Source organism: Netta rufina, assembly GCF_964035555.1.
Source record: "Netta rufina genome assembly, chromosome: 2".
NCBI lineage: Eukaryota > Metazoa > Chordata > Aves > Anseriformes > Anatidae > Netta > Netta rufina.
Genome location: NC_140124.1, coordinates 149,115,913 through 149,142,544, shown reverse-complemented (window position 1 = coordinate 149,142,544; position 26,632 = coordinate 149,115,913).

Sequence of the window (26,632 nt, the reverse complement as noted above, 5' to 3'; positions counted from 1 at the left end):
TGGCTGGTGGAAGGCTACCTACTGTGCGGAGAACAGGTTGTCAAACAGATTCATTTATGGCTGTGAGAGTGATCAGTTGGATTCTGAATGGTTAGTGGAAATAATTGTATCACATATAAACAGCTTGTTACTTACAAAGGACAGATATGCTGTTGACTACATAGCAGAAGCAAAACTTGTCATTCAGCAAACACACACACAGTAAATTTGAAGCTTAAAATCAAAGTCTTTAAATTTTCCCCAAAATGCTCAGTCCTAAGCTGAGACCAAACATAAGCAATGTCAATAAAAAGGTAACAGTAGCGGGTGACCAGTTTATAGAGATTTGTTTATATTTCCACTTCACCCAGAGGGAACATGGGCCAAATGAGTCTTCCAAAAGCAGCAGTTATTGCACACACAGAAATCTATTTGCCAAGCATTATGCTGCATATCCGCACATAGCCAAAAACTATACATTAATACAGTGGACAGATGTAAGCAAGAAAAAAAGGAAAGGAGTGCTATTTAAGAGAAATTCTGCAGTGCTATTCAAAATGATTTAAAATAGAGTAATACAGTCAGGAATTTTCTCTGGCCACCGGTAAAGTAACTGAATCTTTACGGAGTCTTTATATTAGTCCCACTCTTTACTAGAACTGCAAGCATTTAAAAACATCTTTCAGGAGCACTGAAAGGAGTTGGTACCCCTGAAAACATCAACACTGGCTTATTAGGAAAGGGACTTGAACTTGAATCACTTACATCCTGGGTATGCACTTCAACCATTAACAACTGTATGAAGTGTGATGGGGCAAAGAAAACTCTAAAGTGACAAATTAGAAAGTCAGAGGGACCTTGACAGACTGACAAGAACTGCAAGTTCAACAAAGTGCAAAGTCCTTCATCTGGGCAAGAAAAACATCAGACACCGCTATGTGCTGGGAGCCACCTAACCAGAAAGCAGGTCCACAGAAAAGGTTTTGGGAGTCCTGGTAGACGCCAAGTTGAGCATGAGACAACAAAGTGCTCTTGCCATTAAGAAGGCTAATGGTATCAGGATTTAGGGCCAAAGTTAGGCTGCACCTGGAGTACTGTGTTTATCTCAGGTCCCCTCAGTACAAGAGAAATATGGACGCACTGGAAAGAGTCCAGTGGAGGACCAAGATGATCAAGGGACTGGAGCACCTCTCCTATGAGGAGAAGCTGAGAGAGCTGGGACTCTTCAGCCCGGAGAAGAGGGGTCTCAGGTGGGATCTTCTCAGAGTTTATAAACACCTGAAGGGATGGTACAAAGAAGATGGATTCAGTCTCTTCTTGGTGATTCCCAGTGCAGGACAGGAGGCAACAAACTGGAACACAGGAGACTCCATCTAAACACCAGGCAGCACTTCTGTGCTGTGTGGGTTGTCTGAGCACTGGCACAGGTTACACAGAGAGGTTGTGTGGTCTGCATCCTTGGAGATCTTCAAAAGCCACCTGGACATGGCCCTGGGCAACCTGCTCAGTGTCCCTGCTTGGGCAAGGGTTGGACCAGATAGCCTCAGGAGGGCCCTGCTAACCTCAGTCATTCTGTGATTTTGTGACTCTATGAAAATGTGGTCACCAATTTAGAGGAAACAAATGATGCTTTGTCAAGTCCTCCAAAAAATGACAGTAATCATCTACTTTTGATGGTAGTGTCCCAGATCTAGACCTAGAGTGAGGAGTCTGGAGACTTGCATCCAACCTCACCCACCCAGGCTGTGCATTTCTCTCCTGGTTATCTCTAGCCTGCATACTGCAGCTCCCTGCTTAACATACAACCTGCTCTGAATCCCTCTCTAAGCACTTAATCTCTCTGTAAGCTGTGTAGTGAGCCACAACATCTGCTTAAAGGTACTGCACTAAGGTATACAAGGTGGTTACTGGACGTAGTCCTTACCAGGCTACTACAAATAGCCTCTGATGAAAAACTGAGCTAAGACCTGCACAGTGCATGAGCTTGAACAAATGGACTATATATACATACATATACATACATATGCATTCATATTTTTATGTAAGACAAAAAGTCAGAAAACCAGTGCTTCGATTCTAGATCTGATGGTTGTTTTAACTCTTTGTGAGCAAAGATTTGAAGGTATGTTCCTCCAAAACACTGCCCTTATAAAGGATGAGGTCCCTGATTGAATAACAATTTTTCTAGTTCTTTATCAGTCATTTACTATCCATTACCAAGGTAATTCACCCGGTGAAGCCAGTGAACTAGAAAATAACATGATCTCCATGAGCATCTAGACTATATTTAGCTAAGGACTGTCAAAATAAAAGAGATTTTTTTTTTTTTCCCAAAAAGCTTGGAATAAACTTGCCCCTGAAAATGTTGAGGTAGATGCACTTATGTGGATACTGATCCACAAGGCTTACACAGACTATTGATCACCAGTGTTTTGAGCCAGCAAAGGAGAAGTACATTGATCTGCAGAAGAGTGGTTGGAGCCACTGTGTCACGCTGATCATCTGCACATGGAGTCAGAGTATAATTTGGGTCAGAGCCCAGTTCTGGGATGCTTCCAAGTGCATTTTATACAAGAAGAGCTAGTACAAACATTCACCTGGTAGGATGGCCTATTTTTGTCTGTCTTTGCTTAGCTTTACAGCATATGCTTGGCTGATATAAACTTGCTGAAAACTTTACCCGAGTGTTCCTGCAGCAGACTTCCCCCTTTGTGCCTTTAGTTTCCTATAACTAGTTCCCTATAGTTCACTATATAGTTCTCTATAACCCTTCTCTTTTTATCTGGGCTGTTCTCATCCCCTCTTTCTCCTCAGTGAGGTAGACTTCCTATGAATTTTCTTGTACCTTGATATCAGATGCTCACACTTTCTCCTTCATTTCATCAGCTGGCTTTGTCCATGATGCCAAATGACACATTGGGTGACAGCAGAACACTTACTAACAGTTGCATCAGAAAAATCTTGTGACACCTGCTGCTCCATAATGAAAAAGAAGAGTGATCTCACACCAAAGGTGACTCAGCAACACTTCTTTGCTGTTTATTACAACAAAGACAGACACGCTTTTATCAGTCCAAAGTCATTCTCCCCTACAGCCTTTACTGTAAGAGGATTTGAAGATTCTTTACATGAGCCAAATGGCAGAAACAGCACCAGCTTACGTAGACTCAGGGTATTTCTGTCTGCACATGTTTTTATTACCAAGGGCTTGATGAGTCTTACAGTTTCTTTTCCAGCCAAGTTAGAATCTGAAAAAGCCTGAAATGGCTGATTCATTATTCATCTTTCCAGTTAAGCAACATCCACAACAGGTGGGAAGGAGGAGGCTACTGAAGGCTGGTGATACTTTCTAATTCTGAACAACATGTTGCTATCCAGTTGCTTGAGATTTACAGACAACAGAGGCAGTAGTTAATTTCCTTTACTTTTCTGCTGTTCTTGGACAAAATGAAGAAATTATTTTGGGAATTGCTCCATATTCAGCCCACCTCTGAACTTCACAAAATTTGAATTAATGAAAATGTTGTGTGATTACATTGTCCTTTACCCAGTCTAGACCCTTATATTATCCTTAATCCTCTACCTGAGTTCAATGGGGACAGTTCCACCATAGATGCAAGAAACCACAAGACTGCAGCAGAAGTTCTGGTCATAGTGTTTGTTACCCTCACCCTCAGCTCTCACGTATTTCTTTTTACTGTATTGTAGAACTCACAGAATGGGGAAAGCCATGGCATGTTGCTTCATCACCTGATGGCTGAAAGGTTCCATCTTAACCGGGCACACTGCCCCCTGTATCCCAACACTGCAACTTCCCAATCATAGGCCTACCCGTCACAGAAGTGTTAGGGTGCAGCTATCTGGCACACAGAGCAGGACAAAAATTTAAACATCTGTCTGTGATCCTGAAACACATGCATGAAAACAGGAGATGGGACTTTTTTTTTGTGTTTTTGATTCCTAGTACCATGAGCAAAACTGTCTAATAAGTCTGCAAATTGGTGAATCAAACATTATCTTGCTATGGAGGAAAGTATGGGAAGACACATCTGCTTCATATGCTGTCTCTATATCCTGTCTCCTGTCTCATTTGTATGGATGAGGTAACACCAATTCTGCCACGTCTTCATGCATAAGAGATTAATTTTGACCCTCCTACATTATTCTTTACTATGGCTCACACCTTTATGCTTCATTGTCCAAATTAGTAAAACAAGGATGAATTAAAATTAATTAAAGTCTCAACTTCTGCAGCTGTAACTTAGTGCTATAGGTTAATAGCTGGTGTCTCAGAAATGCCCCACTTCTAGGATGCCCACACCCTCATAAATTAACAAGACAAGATCAGAACGACAAGTCGAGACAAAATATTTCCCAACCTTCTCATGGCTGCATGACTAATGTTATTGCTATCATGGAAAGATCAGATGAAAAGTAAGTATATATATATATATACTTATATAATATATACATATTATATATATATTGTATATATACTATATATATATATATACTTATGTAATATATATATATATATATAATATTTATGCCTTTCAGCCATGACTTGTTTATTTTCTCTTTATTGTGCATTGTATTAATGAGTAGGATAATAGTTATTTAATATCCTCTTCCAAAAAAGGCATTCAACCAAAACACATGAGAGCTTCAAATAATTAGGACAATATAATTGGGTACATTATAGAGGGCATGAAATTAACTGTAGTTAAATTAACTCTTCTTTCTCAAATGAGCATAAAGAAGAAATCACTGTGAACACATCTTTCTCATACTAATTGCAAGCAGAGGAATGCAGTATTTTATCTATATGAGCTTTAACTCTGAACCGCAGCTGTTCTTGTACACTCTTCCATACACGATCTATAACTGTGGCCAGTTCTTGTTTCAGTCTGGTGGAGTTTCTTCTATCTTTAAGCATCACTGAAGGTACAGGTCATTGCTTTGTGCTATGATCCTATCTATGTCAACAACTGGATAGGAGATTTCTAAGAACATTTAAATATGGCATTGATTCATTAGATTAGAGTTGGATAAATGTTCCCATTTTGTGAGAGGGAACGTGAGAGATGATTTTTTACAGTATTCATAGAAACACTGGTCTTTGATCTTCTATGCCTTCACCACACTGTCCCCAGAGATCTGCCACCATTCTGGAATGTGTCTGATCCCAGTTTCCTGAACCCCACCTTTTGGCTGATATCTTGGTGTGAACTCAGTTTATCTCCATTTCCAGGGAGAATCCTGATGCCCAGGACCAGGGTTATTACTTGCTGTCCCCCTGGCTGCTCTGTTCCCTGTCTGGGGACAATGAGATGAACCCTGGCTGTGAGGTCCCTGTGCTGGTAGAGAATCCCCATGACACTCAGGGAGCCCCTATCCCATTCTGCACCATGACAACTGCCTTCTTCCAAAGCAGAAGTCTTCATTACACGGTAAATACAAAAATGCTTGTGACAGTTCTGTTCCTTCCAGAAGTCATAATTTAATATCTTATTGTTATGACACTCTTTTCAGTCCAAAAAAATGGAGATGAAGCTGATGCAAAAATTACAAAATTAGGTTGAATTGTTTTCAGCCACTGAAAATAGTCAAAAGCTTCTGTCAAATTTTCAGAATGAAATGTTTAATTTATTTTTTTATTTATATTTAAAAGAGACATTTATCACTAAATTATTTAACTATGAAACAAAATTAGGGTTTTTACATATTAAAGGAAAAGGTCTTTTAGAAGATTTGATGTGACATCTCATTAAATGGTAGGAAAACATTTTATTTTTAGTAGTCTTTTGTAAACATGAATAACTATAGGAGTCAATCTGTAATGATATTTTATTTTATTTTATTTTATTTTATTTTATTTTATTTTATTTTATTTTATTTTATTTTATTTTATTTTATTTTATTTTATTTTATTTTTTAGTCCAGTTAAATAACCTCAAAATCTATTATATTTTACAACTCTGCTTGGTAGACCTCACTCACTTTCTCTACTTTCTCTTTTTTTTTTTTCTTTTTTTTTTTCAGGTGATAACAAAGATTCCAGTTCTTCAAGTGTTGGGGAAAAGAGGAAAAGAATACTCATTTCCCATACAGGTCTTCAAAGTTCCACCTTCCTCCTTACACTGCCCACTTACACTTACTCAATGCCCTACCAGAACTTAAAGTAAACTTTAACATTTTTAATTTTTTCTTGTAGATTTCATGTTTTCATGCAGTAATACTGTCTTTTCCCTCATTATTTCCCTTAGAGAGGGCTGACTTGAGCAGTTCGGTGTTCTCTCCACTGCCTTCTGTTATCCCACAGGGTAGATGTAGACGTTCTTTCCTATGCTTGAAACAACTTGGGCCAAAACTATCTTCCCCAGCTGCAGCCACCACCATGACCTGTCCCATGATCCTGTATGACAATGGGAAAGATGATTGAGGTCAAGGACATAAAAAGGGGAAAACTGACCCTGACCCAATGTACTTTTTCTCCTTAGCTCATCCACTTGCTGGACACAAGCAGTGTAGGAAACTTCTCCTTTCAAACCATGCCTCATGGGCAGCTTTTCTCCCTAAAAGCAACAAGGCTATTTCTCACAGACTCCTGTGCCCAGCTACATGTTGAGTTGTATATCCACAGTGTCTCTTCTGGACAGGAGATACCACAAAGGTCCTTCAGGAGCCTGAACAACTTGTAGGAGCTGAGGAACACCCTGCTTGTGGAGCTAATACTCAAAGAGAAGACTACCACTTTAACTGATTTTTTATACTTTTCTACCCTGCAAAATTTTCAACAATTGAAACATTACTTTTACTATTGTGAAGGAATACAGCTGGTCTAAACACAGGGTGACATTGCAACTGACAAGTAAAAATTCAGAATTGAAGGATAATTTGCTATACAGTTAGGGAGCTGAAAGCAGCTGTTTCATATAAAAGTGCTTATTGACTCATTTGGAATTAGTCTGTTTGGGAATAACATGCTGTGGTTGTCCAGGAAGGCTTAAAACATAATCCAGAGCAAACTGCTGAAACTCAGCCATTGTGGACTCATCCTGAACCCAACAGGAATTTAACACTTGGAGGTAGAGTGGTGGAGTTTGTAAACAGGCAGAACTGTCTTGAGGGAGGGAGAGGTCAACACGGTGGAGATGCCGAATGTTTCGCCCTGACATGATGCTAATATGTTACCGTATTCAGTGAGACAGTGTTGGTGGTGGATAGAGCACAAGGCTGGGAATCAGGGAACCTAGTCTCAAGCTCTGTCTACCACAGACCAGCTGCACTATCTCAGGTAATTTCTTTATTCATACAGATATTTCAGAGAGTGAGGGTAAAGATTGTGTTGACTCTTCCCACTCTCTCTACTACCCATCCACCTTTTGGGTAGTATAAACATCCCACTAGATGTGGGGACATTAAGATTTTCTCCCTCTCTCATTCTCACTTAAATTGTAGTTGTCTTATTTTTTGAACCTTTGCTCCTTCTGACATTCCTATTCAAGATACACATTCCCAGAGATGTTAGTTAAGTCATGGTGCTGCAGAGATGCATAAAAGCCAGGTTCTAGGCCCTCCTAGGTGTAACTACTAAAAATGGTCTGAAGTCAAGCAGCAGCAAAGAATAACCAGAAGAACTTAGATCAAATTAAATGGATCTGGCCCTTTGCCCTTATGTTCAAATATCAAAGTCTAGATTACAAGGGAAGTGCATCACACCAAAGGTGGATAAAGAAGACACCAGCAAAACATATACATATCCAAAGGTGAGAGTTGAGGGAGTCAGTCTGTCTTATATCCAGGTCATTCAAATAACTTTTCTGTGATTTGTTTCCAGTGAATGACATAGGATATAACAACAGATCTTCAGCTGATGTCGGTTGGTGTCAGTCTCCTGAAGACTATGAATGGAGCACCACTAGCATTCATCAGCTGAAAATCTATGGCTAGTTTTGAAAAGGCGCTGTGGTCGTGTATATTTAGAGCTTGGTTAGGTTTTAAAGGAGGTTAGCTGAAATCAGTTTCCCATATACAGGTTTTGAGATGTGGAGAAACATACTGGCTTTTTAAAATGCTTAGCAGTGGGGCATCTCAACCAACCCAGAAAGTCAGTAAATGGGAATTAGAATCAATGGATAACATTGGGAGAAAAGACCAGGGACAGGAGGAAAATGTGGATGACATAAATTGTTGGATTCATCCCAAGAGAAAGGAAAGAACTGAGAAAATCAATAGAAGAAGAAATAGAGGGACAGAGTTAGAAACCTGAGCATCCTCAAAAGCAGCTGTGCTGGATGGAGGAGGAAAGGAGAAAGGAAGAGAACATGTGCAATATTTTGGTATCAGTTTGCTTTTCCAAACGGTAATTTTGTTGAGGTGTTTTAGTATCTGGTACTTCCATGTGAAGGGATGACAACCAATAATGTTCATCCAATCTGCTGCAGTTCTTCCTTGGCTTTTAAGAAGAGATTTTATACATTACCTCATATAGTTGAAATTAAAAGAGATCCTTTCTGATTTATTTATTCTTTTAAGGTAGTAGGTGGGGATGGAAGCAACAGGTGTATTGCTATAACACAACCTTAGATGTTGAGGCAGATAATATCAAAAATTCCTTCAAACATTCTTTTTTTTCCCCTCTGGTTAGCTGGTTGCAGTATGAATGCTATAAATATTTCAGGTCTCCTCCACTTAGGAAAGAAGCTCTGATCCTTCACATCTTGAAGGTGGTCCCTGTTTACTTTTTCTAACCCAAAGATATTAACATGCATGACCGTGCCTGGCAGTGAAAAATATAAGACACACAAGGCAGCGTTACCATTCCCAGTCAATGGGGAAAATGAAACCAGGCTAAAAACTCTGTCTCTCCCAAGAAACAGTGCTGAGCATATCTTAGAGGTATCTCCACATACACACACACGCATTTATGTATATGTGTGTACACACAAATCCTTTTTAAAATGTCTGAACAGAAAAACACTTGAAAGCTTTTAACCTCTCCCAGAAGACTATACAATGTTTTATTTGAGGATCCATAGAATTATCTGACTTCTAGAAGTCAGTGATGTACTATATACAACCAGAAAATTGAAGAGTGTCTCTAACAATTAGATCTATGCTACACCAACTCCCATTATGCAGAACACTGGCCCAGCTATGAGGATATTCCTCCCATGATTCTCTTTGCATTAATTGGATTTAGGTACGAATTTCTGAAAAACAAAAAAAAAAGCTTGAGTTTGAAAAGCAAAATATTTTGTCTACTTGTACTTTAATATTTTCTTATAATAATTTTTACCATAGAGATGGTATGAAATATTTCCTCTATATCTTTCATCAAAACCTTTTAGAGTGAAACTAAATGACAAATATATATATATATATACATATATATTGTGAGGAGGTAAGAAATACCAGTAAACACCTCCTGCTTTTGCATGTGTAATTTGCCCATAAAGAAGTTACCCACTACTTCCACCTTCTAGTAGATACAAATTCTTCAGCAGAAGTCACTTCTAAACTGTCCAGAGCTTCCTTATATTCATATTTAAATATCAGAGTACACTGCAAAGGGAATAAACCTTTCTTTTATTGTTTTCCAGGTGAACAAGACAAAACAGAGGGCTATGAAGTAGCAAATGAAAGTGTTCAAGAGAAAAAAGAACTATGGGAAAAGACCACCAAATCTGAGTTCAGCATCAGTAGGGGAAAATTTGGCCTTGTAGAAAGAGAGCATGGTCAGAAAACACATTACAATATGACAATTATAATTCTTTATATCCCAATACCAGGCCTGAAAATGGTATTATGCTTTAGTGGAAAAATGTCACAATTGACAACAAAACTATTACTTATGAGAAATAATTTGATTGCTACGAAGCTGCATAGAGTACAACTGCTTATGGGCTAGAGAAGCTCCCTATTCTTTTAATTGAAGCTAGGGGAAAAGGCACTAGCAGATAGGAGTCCTTACCCCTACGAAGCAGGTGGCACACTGATGCCTCACTGAAAGGGCAAACCCTTCCCTTTTCTTCAAAGGAATATCTTTTAAATATTCAGTTGGAGTTGAAAGGTGTACTAATTTTGTTTATTGAAACACCAGCAACAATTTTGCTGTTCTAGAAACTTTATAGAAACAAGGTAGAGGTAGCAGTTACATCCACATAGGTAGTCTCTCACCCTTTCAAACAGCAAACATGTTTTAAGAAACGTTATGTCTACATATAAAAGTATCTGATTATTTATTTATTATTTATTTTAATGTTAAGTCCATATGCTGAACTCTGCCCTTCTGGAGAAGCAGAGTCAGTGCTCTAGACAAGAAGACTGACAGCTCACATGATCCAGTCCATAGGCACCAAGCACTACCAAAAGCCTCTTACTAATTTATCTTGATACTACTAAACTTACTATTAAATAACTGGATAAGGGGGTTTATGGGACTTGTATGTCCTAACCATCTTTCATGACTCTGAAATGAGTCATGAAAAGTAAAAAAAAAAAAACCTACCACAGACTTTAAGAGAAGACATCCCAGTCTCAAAGTCCAAATAGAAGCTCCAGGAAAGGAATAACCACAAATATTTTGATTTATATTTGGATTATTGTTTGAGATTCCCAGGCTTCATGAAATGTCAAAAGAAATTCATATTTACACAGAACAGAAAACATCCACAGACAACTTTCCAAAGAGACTGGCAGACTGATGTGTAACACATATATTTATATTTCATGGGAGCTGAAAGCACATTCATCTAAGTCATTGCTGTTGTATTCTTTGACAGCTTTTGAAAATTGCCAGGCTAGGTTTTTGTGTTTGATCTTTTGACATTATTGGAGGTTGTATAAACAGGAAGTGATGAATAGTTTCAGCATCAATTAGGATAACTCTAAACAAAAGTGCTGTCATGGCACTGTCAGTTCCCTGTGGTGGGCATGCTCAAAGACATGTGCAAACTCACATGCAGTGGAAATGGCAGTCCTGGTGTGTCTCCACTCTGTATCTGCAGCCCTGGCTATACTAGTATAATTAGTAACCATCATACATCCAATAACATGGTCTTAATATGGTCTATGCATATTAATATTTATTTTATTATCTAGGGTAGTGAGAAGAGGGGTTTAGCCATGTGAACACAGTTCTTGCTGTGCCACCTGTCCTTAGGGTTGGAGGACAAGCCTTGAACAGCTTTATTTAGCAGTGGCCTATGACTCTTGTTCTGCTACTGATCACCACAGGACACACCACATAAAGCCAGGATTCCTCTGGTCCTCCTTGGGTTTATCTGTGTCTATTAAATAACGAACAGGACGGGGTCTCTTGAGATCCCACCTAGAGTACTGTGTTCAGCTCTGGAGCCCCCAGAACTAAGACATGGATATATTAAATGACTCCAGAGGAAGGACACAAAGATTATCAAGGGGCTGGAGCACCTCTTCTGTGAAGACAGACTTGGAGAGTTGGGATTGTTCAGCCTGGAGAAGAGAAGGCTCTGGGGAAACCTTATAACAACCTTCCAATACCAATACCCTCTTCCAACAAAGAGGGTCTACAGGAAAGCTGGGGAAGGACTCTTTGTCAGGGAGTGTCAGTGGTAGAACAAGGGGGAATGGTTTTAAACTAAAAGAGGGTAAATTTAGATTAAATATCTAAAGATATTCTTTATTCTGAGGGTGGTGAGGTACTGACACAGGTTGCCCAGAGGAGCTGTGGATGCCCCAAATCAGATAGGGGTAGAAACTGGTCATCATTAGTCCAATGACATAAGGAGCCAGATTTATTGAAGAGTGTATTTTAGAACTTCATGAAGAAGAAAATTGGTTAATCTCCCAAATAAAAACGTATAAATTGCAGGATAAATTGAAGGGTTAACAGAAACCTGGGGAGACAGCATCCATTACATTTCTGTGCAGAGGCTGTAAACCCTCTCTAATCATTAATTCTTTCCATTGTTTCAGACCAGAAATACACTCAATATTTCAACTCTGAAGCTGGTGGGAAGTTTCCCACTGCATTCAATGAGCTTTTGATGAGACTATTCTTTTAGCTGTTCAGGTCCTGCACATTTCTTCTTACTCCAAGTATGTAAAATTGCTTGACATTTCTCTGAATGAGAAACTTTCTTTTCCTGGCATTAATTCTAAATGCCAGAATGAGGGCTCCTTCTGCCCTCCCCAACTAGGGCTTTACAAGTGGGATGAACATGATTCTATCAATAATTCCCACAGCTTAATTCTCTACAGCATTCTGCAGGAGGACCTCACAAGGGATTACTTTCCAAGAAAGCCAAGAGATTTTCCAATCTAAATAGAAGATTGGAAAACAGCTTCACTTAGGTTATATGGGTGTTTCCTGATAGATTTTGGGTGGGCATAAGAGATAGAGCGAATTTTCTCCTACCCAAAAATCCGGTGCAGACAGAATTCTTCCTTCATACCCATTGCAAAGCATGGACTAGAAAGACACAAAGGACTTTCTTGTGAGATAGGAACTGCGGTGATATTCAGACCATCTAGGTTTGCATTCACAATGACATGCTTCCTCTGTGATTATAGGCAGTTCACTAAGTGTATATGTCATTGTACACAGTTCTGTACAGAATTAGATCTGGAAGATGAATAAAGCAATTTCTTGCAATGTTTTTTTTTTTTTTTTTTTTTTTTTTTTTTTTTTCCCCTGTAAGCTAAAGGTTATGCTTCAGCCTCATCTCAGAATGGAAAGTCAAAAGCAGACAGCTTTTTCTAGGTAGTTTCTATGTCTGTTTTCCGCTCCTCTCAACTTGCTGAGCCATCAGTATGGAACATACTGTGCAACCAGGTCACAGGGAAAGGGAGCATGAATAATAATCTAGAAGGAAATGTTTGATTTTTGTTTCATTGCTACAAATAATTTCATGTCTACAGATTCATGATAGTTAATTTAATGTTAAAAAAAAAAAAAATGGTGTAACATAATCTGTGGAACTGTATGCCTACTATATTACCCAAGAGACCCACAAAAGCTATGCCCACTCTGAGACAACCAGAAGCCATCTCAATGCAGTTATCACAGCATTGGGCACTACTTAATGCACTCTACCCTTCAGGAGAATAAAATAGCTCAGATTCAGCACTGAGATAACTGTGCATCTAGCTTTTGCTTGCTCTATTTAAAGCACAGGCAAAACAAGTTTGCTTCTGCCCACAGTCTACTATGCATGCCTGCCCACAATACTGTCATATGCTGTGTAAAACAAATGCTGGGATAAAGGTAAGGAAAATCCTTCTGTATGAGGGATATGCAAGAAATTCTTCAATAGTCTAGATACATTTTTTTCTAGTGCATGACACAATATTCAATAGGACGAAAAGACACCATTTTTTGTTGTTGTCATTATGCTGTGTTCCTTACTTAACAAAGCATGTCACCAATTGAAAAGAGAAATTAGAAAAAATGATGAAATTACTGATGCCTTTAACCTACTTTCAGGAACAGAAAAGATTTCCAGAACAGTAGCTTTAACGATTGCCCCTGCAGAATAGTCTAAAAATTCTCATTTAAGAATATGTATGCACGTGCATGCCTGAACAATTTTCTGAGTAACCATTCCTGTAGCAGGATGAAAAATACAGGTATACTGGGAGTTAATTTGACAAACAGAAAGTGTGCAATAAATGTCCCAAAGGGAGAAGAAGCGAATAAAAAGTTAGCAGACTACTGCATATAATCCTTCCAAAAGCAGTGTGCATGATTTTAAAAGGGTTTGGATACATCTGTAATCAAACCTGAACTTGTTTCATCTTGACACCCATGTAGACTTCAGAGCTCATATGCACAGTCTAATTTCCCATCAACAATTCTTTGTTCAGAGTTTTATGATAATTTCAAGGTGTAATTTTATAGCGTAGGCCTTTAAATGTGTTCCAGTATTGACATAACTCATATTTGAATTTGATGTTTCTGCTTATTTTGGGGGGTTACATGAGAACAGCATTAAAATATAGAATTGATATAAAGTAGAGATGAGGAGAAAAACTCTGATTTGAATTACCTAGATAAAAAATGATAGACTGGCTAGTCCAGCCTGGAAGAGATACATCACTTCTCTTTAAAGCACTGGACTAAATACCAGGCAATCTCTATTTGTTTTTCCTGGCTCCCTGTGAAAGTTTAAGCAGAAGCCACTTGAGCCTAGAACTTACCAACACAAACATCCTTGCATGCATACTTACATGATTACTGTTTTTGAATTCAATAGATGGTCATGGGAATTAACTGTTTATTGAATCAACACCTTCCCTACCATGGTTTATTAGTTATTCACGTTTCACTAACACATATAAACACCATGTGAGGTGCCATAGAGTCCTACAAATGTGAGACAAAAACATATTCTCTGTCCCAAAGACATCATACTCTGTTCTTAAGTTGCTCATTTTCTAGTTTCTGTCATTTAAATGAACATGTAAAGCTTTCCCAGCTTTTCTCCCTGATTACACACTATTTATGTTTTGTTCAATGTGGAGAATACAAACCCACACTGTTTATCTTTTGTAGCTTCTTCATAAACACATAATCTTGGCTTCTGTAGACAGTATCACAGCAGTTCCCAAGGGGATGTTTGTACACATAATAGCATTTATCTATAATCCACATAGCAATTATTATCAAATCAATGCTGAGCATTTCCATAAGATCTGTATTATAATGTGATCTATATCACTACACAATTCTACCTAAGGAAATTTCTGTTTTATTATATTAAATGAAACAGCATTTTTGCATTCCAAACTATGTAATCTTGTTACAATGAAAAGAGATTTATGCATCAAAATCCCATTAGTGTGATTGAGAGGAACCCAAATGAATGCTCATGTATCAATCATTACTATAATTGTTATTATTATTCAAGCTGATTTATAGAGGGTTATCACTTCTGTGTAGGAACTAAATAATCAATCAAGTGTGCCAGACAAATAAGAGTACACTAGCTTTGATGCCTTTAGATGTTACTGGACAAATTCTCATACCGCAGACATAAAAAGATATGGTACATGGTTGTATTTGTAGAAGTAGTTGATATGGTATTTTAACCATGGGCCAAATCCTACACTTGTCTGCCTATTTTTTATAATAATCTTACCTCTGCCAGCACTGCATGGAGATCTGGGCCCTCAGAGACAAGTACTGTAAGAACTTAACAATAGGTTGTTGAAAGTCTATTAAAAACACTCAACAGAAACCAGCAAATCACATCAAACATTCTTCTTTTAGGAGACAGGGCATAGCTCAGGGTCACACGAGGTTTCTGTGGTATGACTAGTAATTCAGCTTAGTATATTAAAATGTGCTGAAGGCACAATGTTGCCAAATCAACAAATAGGTAGGATTTTTGGAGATGCCTATGAAGAAAGGAAGTGAATGTCTGGTGATGTCTATAATTACCAGTGTTAGAGCAATTATTGCAACTAATGGCACACAGTAGGGTTATATGAGTATGAAGGAGGACTAAAACTCTACTATGATGTATAACCAGAACAAACAGATTAAATGGCTTCTAGCCTACCAATCCTGGTATTGATTTTCTAGTAGTTCCATTAACATGATACTTCACATAAACACTCTATCATTCTCAACATTTTGGGAGTGTAAATAATTACACCACTGTAATCCTAGTTGACAAATCTCACATCTGTCCTATATGGTCATGAGTCAGTACGTATCAATCAAGGCTGATGTGTATTTTGACATGGGAGGCTCTTAGACAGAGCACATCTTCCTTGTGTTTACCACCACCACAGTCTGCAACATGATAATAGCCATTTGAATCAATCTTGAAATGCAGGCGTGGGGCATGAATCATAGCATCTTTTCATGCTGCCTGCCACACAGTTTCTGAAATGCATCAACAATCCATGTCTGAACAAGGGCAGGGTTGTTTTGAAGACAGAAATAATTGGTTGCCTTGTTCTATCAGGGGTGTAAAACAACTTGTAAACTTTTTTATGCTTTATCTTTCTCTCTCTCATGGCACAATAAAAAAGATACAATCTGCATTTGAGATTTATAAAGGCCTGGAGTGCATGAACACATGATAGAAAAGCAAAGCCAAAGCTCAAGACAAGGAATTAGGAAAAACACAATTTCTTAACTCTACCAGTGACTTTGTGTGTGACTGCAGAGAATGTTTGGTCTGTTAAAATGGGAACTGAAGCTGTATACTGTTGTATAGCAGAGATTTTCTGGTGAAGAGAATTATCTTAACACCGCTGAATTCAGTTGGCAGTCTGAAAATCTGACTCTGTCCCTAACAAATAGTTGAATCTTCTCAGCTTTGTGCTAAAGGCTTGAGTCTTTCTATTCCAAAGTCATTGTTCATTTATCCTGGTGATTAGGACAAGGACAGGAAACTCCAGATTAAATTCCTTCATTAAATTGAGCAGAGGAGAGATTTAAAACCAAGCTTACATTTCAAACAAGCAATTTACAGCTGGGGACTGAGATATAACATGGGCCACATTTCCAGATCCACTTAGCAAATTAAGGATCTTGAGATAAAATGCAGGGAAAATCAGGGATCAATACTCATGGCTCTGTCACCAAAGAATTCCCATTCTGTAACCTCATCCCTTTTTTGTACAGCTCTAACAGGATGAATACAAAATGGCACAATTCAAGTACTCCTCTAGCAAATCCAAACAACCAATTTCAACCCCAGCAAGGTGAGGACACTCACACCTTGTCTGCCACAGGACATATTTCTTGTAAGGGAAGTACATTAAAGGACAGAAAACAACAACATCCCTTCCTCTCCAGCCTATTGTGTTTCTCAGCAAAGAGGAGCATGCCTGCCAGACTGCACAACTCCTGATGGGTTCTTCACCTCCAGGGACTTACAGGGAGTCTGAGTTTTGCTTTGCACATCTCTGAATTGGCAGCTGAATGCAGGAAGAAAACAGGCACTTAACTGTTCAGCCCATGATGCTGTAAGTGAACTTAGTTTTCAACTACTAGAGAAACAAGAGAAAAATAACATAGCAATGATTGATTTTAGGTGCTTCAGAGCTTAGCTGATATTGGAGAGAGGGCTGTAGGAACTGTTCGCTTGGATTTTAGCATTTAACCCTGCAATATGAATTTCAGTCTGTATCCTCATAGCATTTTTTCTTTTTTTTCTCTCTCTCTTTTTTTTTATGTTTTAACTATAAAAAATAATAAAAAAAATAACTAGATATAAGTAAAGTAACACTACATTATTTTTAGTTGTCAGAAAATCTTTACCTAAAATACAGTTGAGTCCACTTAAATCAATACTTGTTAGAGGAATACACCTATTAAAAGACAAAAGTTAAATTACAAGAATAATTCAAGTTTATAAAAGGAATAAAATCACTAGAAGAATTTTAGTTTAAGTCAATAATCACGATGATGATTATAGCTATATGAAATCCTTCTGAGCTAATAATTCCTAGTGGCATGAAAAAAAAAATAAAAACTTTAAATATACTTTCTGTGAACAAAGGTTAAAAACTCAGCCAATTTTAAATGTGTTCTTGATGGCTGGAAATCAATGTATACCTTCAGGCAGATATTGTGTATAAACATACATAAAAGCCATGACTAACACAATATTAAAACTTGAAAGTGCCCAGTAGGTGTGTCTTATCTACAATGTTATCCTACTGCAAAATCACAGGCACAATTTGTTGACTAGGCATCAACTGTAAAGCAGCAGAATTGCTCAACAGGTGTTAAACAGGGTTCAAATCCTGGAGGCTTTGAACAAGAATTTGGACTGAAATATGTGAGAAAAGATAACAATGTTCAATGTTAGGGGGTGAGTTTCTCCACATTTCCAGCCTCTGTGTTGGACACAGACACAATGAAACTAAATCTACTCCACTGGCTCCAAATAACATTTGTCTCAGTGACATTTTTCCTTCCTCATTGTCAAAGATTTTCATAGCATCACTCTCCTTTACAGGAGAACACACATTCAGATTTCTGAGTGGGAAAAGCTCTGAAGGACAAAGAGGTAAATTTTCTCTTAGAAACTTCTCAAGGCAAGAGAACTGGATAGACACTGGGAGGTCACAGGGCTTCTTGGCTTCTCAGTTTGGAACCATTTAAAGGAATTCAGTGAAGTATCTGATATTAAAGAGATCTTCATAACAGTTGTCCAAAGTTACCTCAACTAAATATAGTCACAATTAGTACTGTCATAAAGAGGCAGAATATCAGGCACTTTCTTCTTTTCTCTTTTCTCTACTTCTATTCCTAAAGTGACTGGAAATGAAAATTGATTCTCCTCGTCTTCAGAGTGATTAAAAATGAGTTGGTTTAGTTGCTGCAGTCACATTAACTACAAGTTGTTGCTAAAGAACCCACAGATTACTAGTGGGCCTCTTATGGTAAAGAAGATGTGACAAATGTTTTCAGAACTATGCAAGAGGGAAAAAGAGATAAACAGGGTGTCTGATGCTATGAAGAATTTTTTGTTTCAACTGAAAAGTGGGACCTTAGTGGGGGGAAAATTGGAAACTGAAGAACAATTTTTTCTTTTTCTAAAGTAGGGGGGAAATGCTTGTAGCACTTTAATGGTTCTCTCACTAGCTCATGAGCATGGGTCATTTCTTACATTAGTGAATAAATCCAGCTCTAAAGCTCACCCTGAGCACCCTGCCTCTGGGAAAAGAATTATCACAGGAGCTCCTGCTACTATACCTAAGGGCATGTCAAAACAATTTTCAGATTGACAATGGTTCTGTCACAAAAGAAGTGGATGTATGTTGTACTTCTGTTGTCTTCTTGTCCTTTTTAACATCTCACTATATATTAAAACAAATAAATAAATAAATAAATAATACTCTTCTAGACTTGACTTTCTAACACAAAATCCATTTTCATAGGCACCAAGATGGTACTCAATTAAATATTTTGGCAATCAAATAAGTCAAGTTCTTCACTAATAGTGCCGAGAGCAATTGCATCCATTTACAGTATTTTTGCAGTTGCTGGTACATGCTTTGATAAATGCACAATGAACACATACTGCAAGACTATCGCTAAAGTCAGTAAGTGACATGTACTACTTTCATGTACATGTACTACTTTCTCCACCACTGAAAAGAAATCAGAGTAGGAAATGTGCATATCACTAGACTGTATAAAGAAGCCTGCATAACAGTACAAAGACAGTAAGTAAAGAAGTGAATATCCATTATAACAGCATATTCTATATAGTTTCATATGTAAGACGTGGAAAGTGGCCAAGATGTTGAATGAAGTCAATACTGTTACTAAGCTGCACAAGTACTAGTATCCTTGGTTAAATAGTCTTGTCTCAAACAGTGATGTGTCTTTTGATGGGATGAGCTAGTAACAGAGTCTGACAAACTCACCATGTGTCAAATTCAGAACTGGTGTGAAAGTGAAGAAACTCCATCCCTCTCTTCTGACCTTGTATCACCACTTAAACTCCCCTAGGCCTTCTAACACCTCCTCTATCAATGAGTAAGGGAGTCTAAAAGGATGCAATTTAAATATCAAGGCTTTCAAAAAGGGTGTAGGCAGAAGCAGGCTGGATACATCTCTGTCATCTGTGGTCTGTGGATTATCTGCTGTCTTCTCAAAGCACAAGTTATATCTATTTTGCACTTCATTATACAGTGGTAAGGCAGGGGTGAGGAAGTCTTAGAGTTAGGCCATTAGGAAGGCAGAAGTCAGCTGAAATACTTCAAACTTGCATCTACCTCTGTTTCCTTGCCGGGAGAGGATCTAACTTTCCACAATTTCAGCACCAAGAACTTGGAAAGCATACAGCTAACTAGGCTCTGGGGATAGCAGAGGTATTTTCATTTGTTTATAAAAACTGTCAAGCACCACCCACACTCTGTCCTCAAGTGACCCAGTTATATTATGCTGTATGAAGATGAAACACTGAGATATTTACCGGCACACAGAGTGCAAAATGTGTTTTATGCTCCAACAGGACAGATGAGCAACCAGCACAGAATAACAATAATAAACACACTGTCCATAATAAGACCTTTGAAGTTATCTTCTCCTGAATGGGGTTAAGCCCTGTTTAATGTACTAAAATATTTGTACAGTGGGTTTTGGGTTTCAATTTTTTAACTTTTTTAGGCTTATTCTGGCTAATATGCAAAGCAGAAGAGCCAAAAACTATACAAGACTCAAATACAAAAGGGAAACCACGTACTAAATATAGATCAGAACAAGAAATAGGCTGATGAACTGCTCTTTAGGCATTTCTGCCAATGGTGGGAAATTGGAATACTAGCAGCTTTTTGTGGCTGCTTTGGCTAGTTCTGTCCCAGCTGAGCAGGTTCAGATGGTTCAGGTCAACAGGAAAGATGCAACAGGGGCAGGATCATGCATTGCACTATAACTCAGGAAACAAGGGTTTTCTTTTACCTGTAACATAGGCTTGCCATATTACTTTGAATCAAACAGTATAAAGCAAGAGTTTTTTCACTTCACTGCAGCAGTTTAAAAGAGTCATAGAGTCATTGTCTTTTTTTTTTTTTTTTTTTTTTTTTTTTATTTGAACCTTTCAAAAGCTTGTTTTCTTAGTCAAAGTTATGTGTAGAGACTTCATCTGTAATCAGCTGAGAGAGTTTACAGACTCTGGTCTTCCTTAAGCAGGATAAGTAAGATATATGGGATCCAATGTCTGTTGTCCTATCACTCTCCAGTGACTATATTTGTTAAACAGCCTAAGTCTGATGAAAGAAACCTCATTTTCTATCCTTTCCCCATTCTTTCCATCTTTCTTCTGCCTACAGACAGTAAGTGTTCATGCTAAAGGTATTCTTGTTCTTGTATTTCTAGCATAACCTCACACGGGGCTGGGTGCCTATTGGAATATATAAATATTGGAATATTTAAAACCATCAGATCTATTTTATTGTGTCTACAAATTAAGCTTCTATTTTATTTCCCCTATCTCCGGTTTGTATTTTTTTCTTCTTCTTCTTACATGAAAGCAACAGGTATTTCTGTCTGACTGCAAGCAATACAAGAGTTAAATAAACTTCCTGAGAACAAAAAGATGCTTTCTGGAAAGTGAAAAATGCAGGAGCTGGAAACTGTCTTCAGGCTTGTGTGACAATTGTTTCCATTCTACAGTCACAACAGAGGCAAGGTGAGACCAGGTGATAACAGAGTTAAAAAAGCTGCCTGAAAGAGGGAACAAGGAAAAACATATGTAGGCATCAAATTCCAAGTAAGAAAAGTCTATTATATTTTTTGGCCAAAAGTCAATTGGGAACGTTTTGTTGGAGCTTGCCAAAATTCTGAGCAAATGCTGCACCAGAAATGTAAACAGTTTACACAGCACTGGCAGTCCAGGACTGAAGAAAAGGAGCTTAGTAAGTACAGAGTAAAGCAGGTCACAGAGCAGTGATTAATGGACGCTGGAATTTCAAATACAATCATACACCTAAACAATATGGCCTGAAAAGATGGATTGCTGAATGGCTTGTGAGAAATTAGAGCAGGGGAGGAAATATGTTTCAATACGACACATTCATTCCAATAGAGGAGAAAATGATTTCTGAATTTCACCTATTGTAGGGTGGGAAGGGGAGGCCTGTTCTTTAGGGGGAAAAAAAAAAAAAGAGTTATCAGCAATTCAATAATGCTTTCATTTGTCTCTGTTGTACTGAATTGAGTCATCTATTCTCTCCAATAGTATCTTCTTCTCAGCTTCCAATTTGCCTGTGAATTATGAAAAATTCCTAACTTAAAATGTTTGGTAACAAGAATTTAGTAACAAGAATGAGTGAAATTTAAGTTACACATGAAGGGGTGTTTTTTTTTGTTTGTTTTGTTTATATGTTTGATTGGAAAATCATTTTTATAGCTACTAGAGACACAGGCTGTACAAAGCCCTATGAATAGCTTTAACTTTACTCAAATTCTAAAGCAACTTAAGCCTTAGACTTAATTAGAATACTACAGTGAAAGACATGACGTTTCACATGGGCTTGTTACCAAATTTAAAAATTTATTCCATGAAAAGAAAAAAAAATGTCATTAATGAAGAGATTTTAAATAGCAGATTCACATGCCAGTCTTGTTTTTCCAAGAGAACTAGAAAAAACAGTTCACAAAGCTTTGGGAAAAATTGGTGTTATCTGCTTTTTCTTGGTCAAATAGGAGGACTTTTCAATGATAATTCACCCCACGTTCATTGCATCCTAAAATAATTGGACTAAATCCATAGGGTGGCAAATTTTGATTCCTCATGTTAAGCAATGCATTCAGAATCTCAGGCTTTGTCTCATTATTTATTTTATTTTTTTTTAAAGAAAATTTCTCAATCATTTTATTTGTAACCATTATATTCACAAATAAAATTAATTAAACTGTAAGTGAAAAAAAAAGTGATGGATGCCTGCCAAAATCAGGAGGCATTTAAAATGATACTCCTGGGAGGTGTGAACATCTGTTTTTAATTCTGTAACCTGTTGGTCCTGTGAGTAGCAATAATACCAAAGCTCTAGGTGTCCCTGCTTGTGCAGGGAGGTTGGACCAGATGACCTCCACAAGTCCCTTCCAACTTCAACCATTCTGTGATTCTGTGTGAAAGAACCTTGAAAACACCTTGTGATTCCGTGTGTGCACCTACCTCACCACACCAGACGGGGTAATGAAGGCTGACACCTCTTAGCTATAAAAGTCCCTGTCCTCTCTGAATACAAAGTAAAAGGGTAAAAAATATATAGAGGTTAGGAGACACAGTCTCACCTGCACAGAGAACAAAGTGGAGTGCAGGAGAATCATTTAGGCTTCAACAAGAAGAAACCAGTTATGGACTTGACGAGCTCTGGATTGCCTTTGTAGGTTTCTGTTCTTCTTCCATCTCTAGTCAGGAGTGGCTTATCTCTTGTTAGAGACAGCACCATCCATATTTCTTCTTCTCCACTGAGCTCAGGTGACTACATTGTAATAAGTGACCAGTTTTCAGCTTTTCTTTCCACAGCAAGGATCCAGAAGTGTTTCAGTGAGAACTCTGAAGTTTGACAAGAGGTCAAATTGCTTTGGATGTTTTGTTTTTAGGGAGAACAGCTGTGGCATATGAAAAGGGAAGGGAAAACAGAGATATGAAGGTGAAGAGGCTCAATTAATTTTCCTACACATTTAAATGATTAAATGTGAGCATCCAAGTCTGAAAATGTTGCCCTGAGGAAGTAGGAAAATTTGATGTTCCGTTTTGCTGTTGGTGTAGATAGATGGAGTCACATGCAGTATTTGCTACAGGGTTTGTTTGGCTTCTTTTCCCCTTTCTAACAATCCATTTTACAGGGCTATTTCAGGAGATGCCTGTGAGCACACCAGAGAGGTGCTATATCAAAACAAAGTACACCTGATTAATTATCTAACAAGGGAGATGTTTGCACAGCCAGTACCATTCATTTTTTCACGTGGCAATGTAGGCTTTAAGTATTAGTAACCACCAGTCCTGCACTGTCAGAAGGGTATTGTTGTCTTCTACACAATCTTTTCTTCCTGTCTCATACGCATGTGAGTGTGCTGATAGGAATGTCCCAAGTTCCACCCCCAGCCTTCTTTTGTACCTGTCTCAGTGACTTGTGAACCATTTCAAATATGGATTTCATTAATGGCGTTAAGTAGTGGTTCAAGAAGATTTAGTAGAAGCATTTAAAAACATTGCTAAATTATTACATTAGGGAACAAATTCCCTTTTCTCTCACCTTCTTCAGATTCATTCCCCACTAATAAACACAGAGAAGAATGAACCTCCGGAGAATTTAGATTTGAGTTTTAAAGCAGGTTTAACGTTTGGATTTGGCTATAACTTCAATTTCCTTTCATGAATATTTTATTTAAATCCTGTATTAATCACAGAGTCACAAAGATAGCCTGCCTCCTGCTTCTGCTTGCTCTCATTGTCTGTCACAGAAGCACTTTCTCTCAACCTTAAATATCTCTAATTAAAAATTTCCCTGAAGCCAGCTGATACCTGTGTGATTAATGGACTGGCTAATAAATAAAACGCACCATGCAACTTTAAGATCATTGTACCATAAAAGCACAGAAAGGGTGCCAGTGGCCTCATCATTTTGAAAGATGTTTATTAAAGCAACAATGCAGAGGTCCTAAGGGTCCTGAAGTGCTCCACATCATTAATAACCAGATAAACCATCCACTGAGAAATCTGCTTCAGACACGTTCATTACTCTGTATGAGGAAGTTATACAAACAGGAAAGAGAAAAATACAGGAGACTGAGGAGAAGCACAGGAATAGTTTCTTGAATAGATAAACACCCGTCTCCTCATTGGTATAAGTGAGTGCAAATAACAGTGATGTGCTGGATATTGCTGGGATGAAGGATTTCATTCCTAGATTTCAAGTTCAAATGCAAGCCAGGTTACTGAACACATCTGATGATTCTTCTTTGGGTTTCAGGTTAAGGATTTGGGGAAACCTCAGTAGAGGTTTCAGGCAGCCTGAAGCCCACACTAAAAACTATAGCAGCTTCCATAGACAGGGATATTAGAACTCAACTACTGCCTCATCTGTGCTTAAGGGACAATCTCCTTCAATGAAAAGAGGTCAGACCAGGTAACCACACTAATGTCAACTTATTCTGACAGTCAAAGCAATGCACAGAGGTTTCCCTGCACAGAGATAGTATCCACCTTATGGTAATATATGTTGCATCACTCTGATGGCTCATCTTGGGTTAGTCCATCAGATGGCAATAAGATCTGCCCTGGAGTAGATCAGAGAGAAGAAACATAACCCTGAAGCTAAATGAAACCACACACTCATGCTCTGAAAGAAGGTGCTGAACTGAAGTTTGGTATAGCTAACTCCTGTTATGCCAGTAAGAGGTTGTTAATTTGTAAGAAATAAAAACATTAACCCTTCCATCTGACCTGTGTTCAAGAAAAGTCAGCAGGCCCTGTTTCTATCACATTTCACATTGCACATATTGTGCTTTTCCTTGCTGCTTTTTCTGTCACTGTTAGTACTGGCTAATAAGTAAGTTCCTTGCAGCTTGCTTAGCTCAGGCTCTCACATGAGCAGCATAAGCCACTCATGTATACCATGAGAACACACATGGGTTACAGATCCATAAAAAGAATAAAAAATAAATAAATAAAATCCTCTACTGCTTCTTCACCAAGGCTATGCTCACCCTTTTTCCTGCACCCAAATTTGTGCAGTGGGATAGGCAAGGAACATCCTCTGTCTCCTGCAGTGCTCTGTGGTTTGACACTGGTTAGTGAATAAAAAGAAGAGAATCTGGAGTTGACTTTTCTCTCAAAACAGGATTGTGCTCCTTCTGCCATGGTGTAAATTGAGTATGACAACAGCCAGACAAGGAGTTTATGGAAAAAATTCTTTATCCCAGAATGCAAACCTGTGAATCAGTTTCTATCACCCTGTCTGTTTCTGACAACAAAACCCTTGGGGGCAGCTCTAATTAGTAGAGAGCTATCAGTAGCCCTGGTAGTAGCCTGGAGTGAGAGGTCAAGTGGTATCCCTGGTCATTCCTGTTTTTCTCTAGCCATCAAAGTGAAGGTCACTTCATTCAAAAGGGCAAAATGAGGATCAGCAAGCCATACACAAATGTTCAGATAATGTGTCAGTTTACTATCAGTGCCAAAACAATACATTGTCCCTGATCATATCCATGAAATAGACCCCATTCATCTGAAGACAGTTCATTCCCCTATCCCTGGTTTCCTTTGTCCTCCTGAAGCATTTTTCTTTTCAAAACTTTTAAATTTTTTTAGTGAAATCAAAGTGCCTAAATTCATCCATGGTTACATAAAATAGAATTCACAGTGGGCCAAATTAAGTCCCATCCAAAAACAACAACAACAACAACAAATTTACTTTATCTAGATGCAGCCATACTTACCCAAGGCCTGAAATTTCTCTCTCAAGGTGTATGCAGTGTAAGCATCCATACCTGAGACAGCTGTCTAGGTGTCTGCTGTTGCCAGTGGAGTCCTAATCAATACAGCCAATGGTGCTCAGATAAATCCCCCTACACTGAATGAAAATGTCCAATTTTACCTGGAATGAATGAAGTACTATACTGACAGACTCTGATTCTTCTCTGGCTGCAAAGGGAGACTGATGTGAGCTTCTTATCTGTAGATGACTTAATGCTCAAACACATATTCACTTAGATGAATCCCACCCTGGAGTATCCATTAATTTACTTAAATGTTCCACTGAAATGACTAGCAATAATCACAGTCAAGCTTACAGAGTGTTCACTGAGAAAGACAGTTCATAGAGATATCACTAGGGTGATTTAAAATCTAGCCTGTTTACTCCATCCAGAGCTGATCAGAATGTAATATAAATAACTCCCACCTGTTTGCGCTTGTGTAGGTGGCCATACAAAGCCTCCAGTGGCATATAAACTACATGCATTTTTACTGACCTCATATCAGTTACATCATCAAGACTTCAAATGTCAGCCACATTTCACCAGCCTGACACACATAATTGCATGAGACACGTCTGTAAATACAAGTCACTTACACTGCATAAACATATGCTTCAGCTGAAGCCCACTTGATATTCATATAGCAGATTTATATCTGCTCAGTTGTTAATGTGGAGCTAATAATATGATATACTATACCTGCAAACA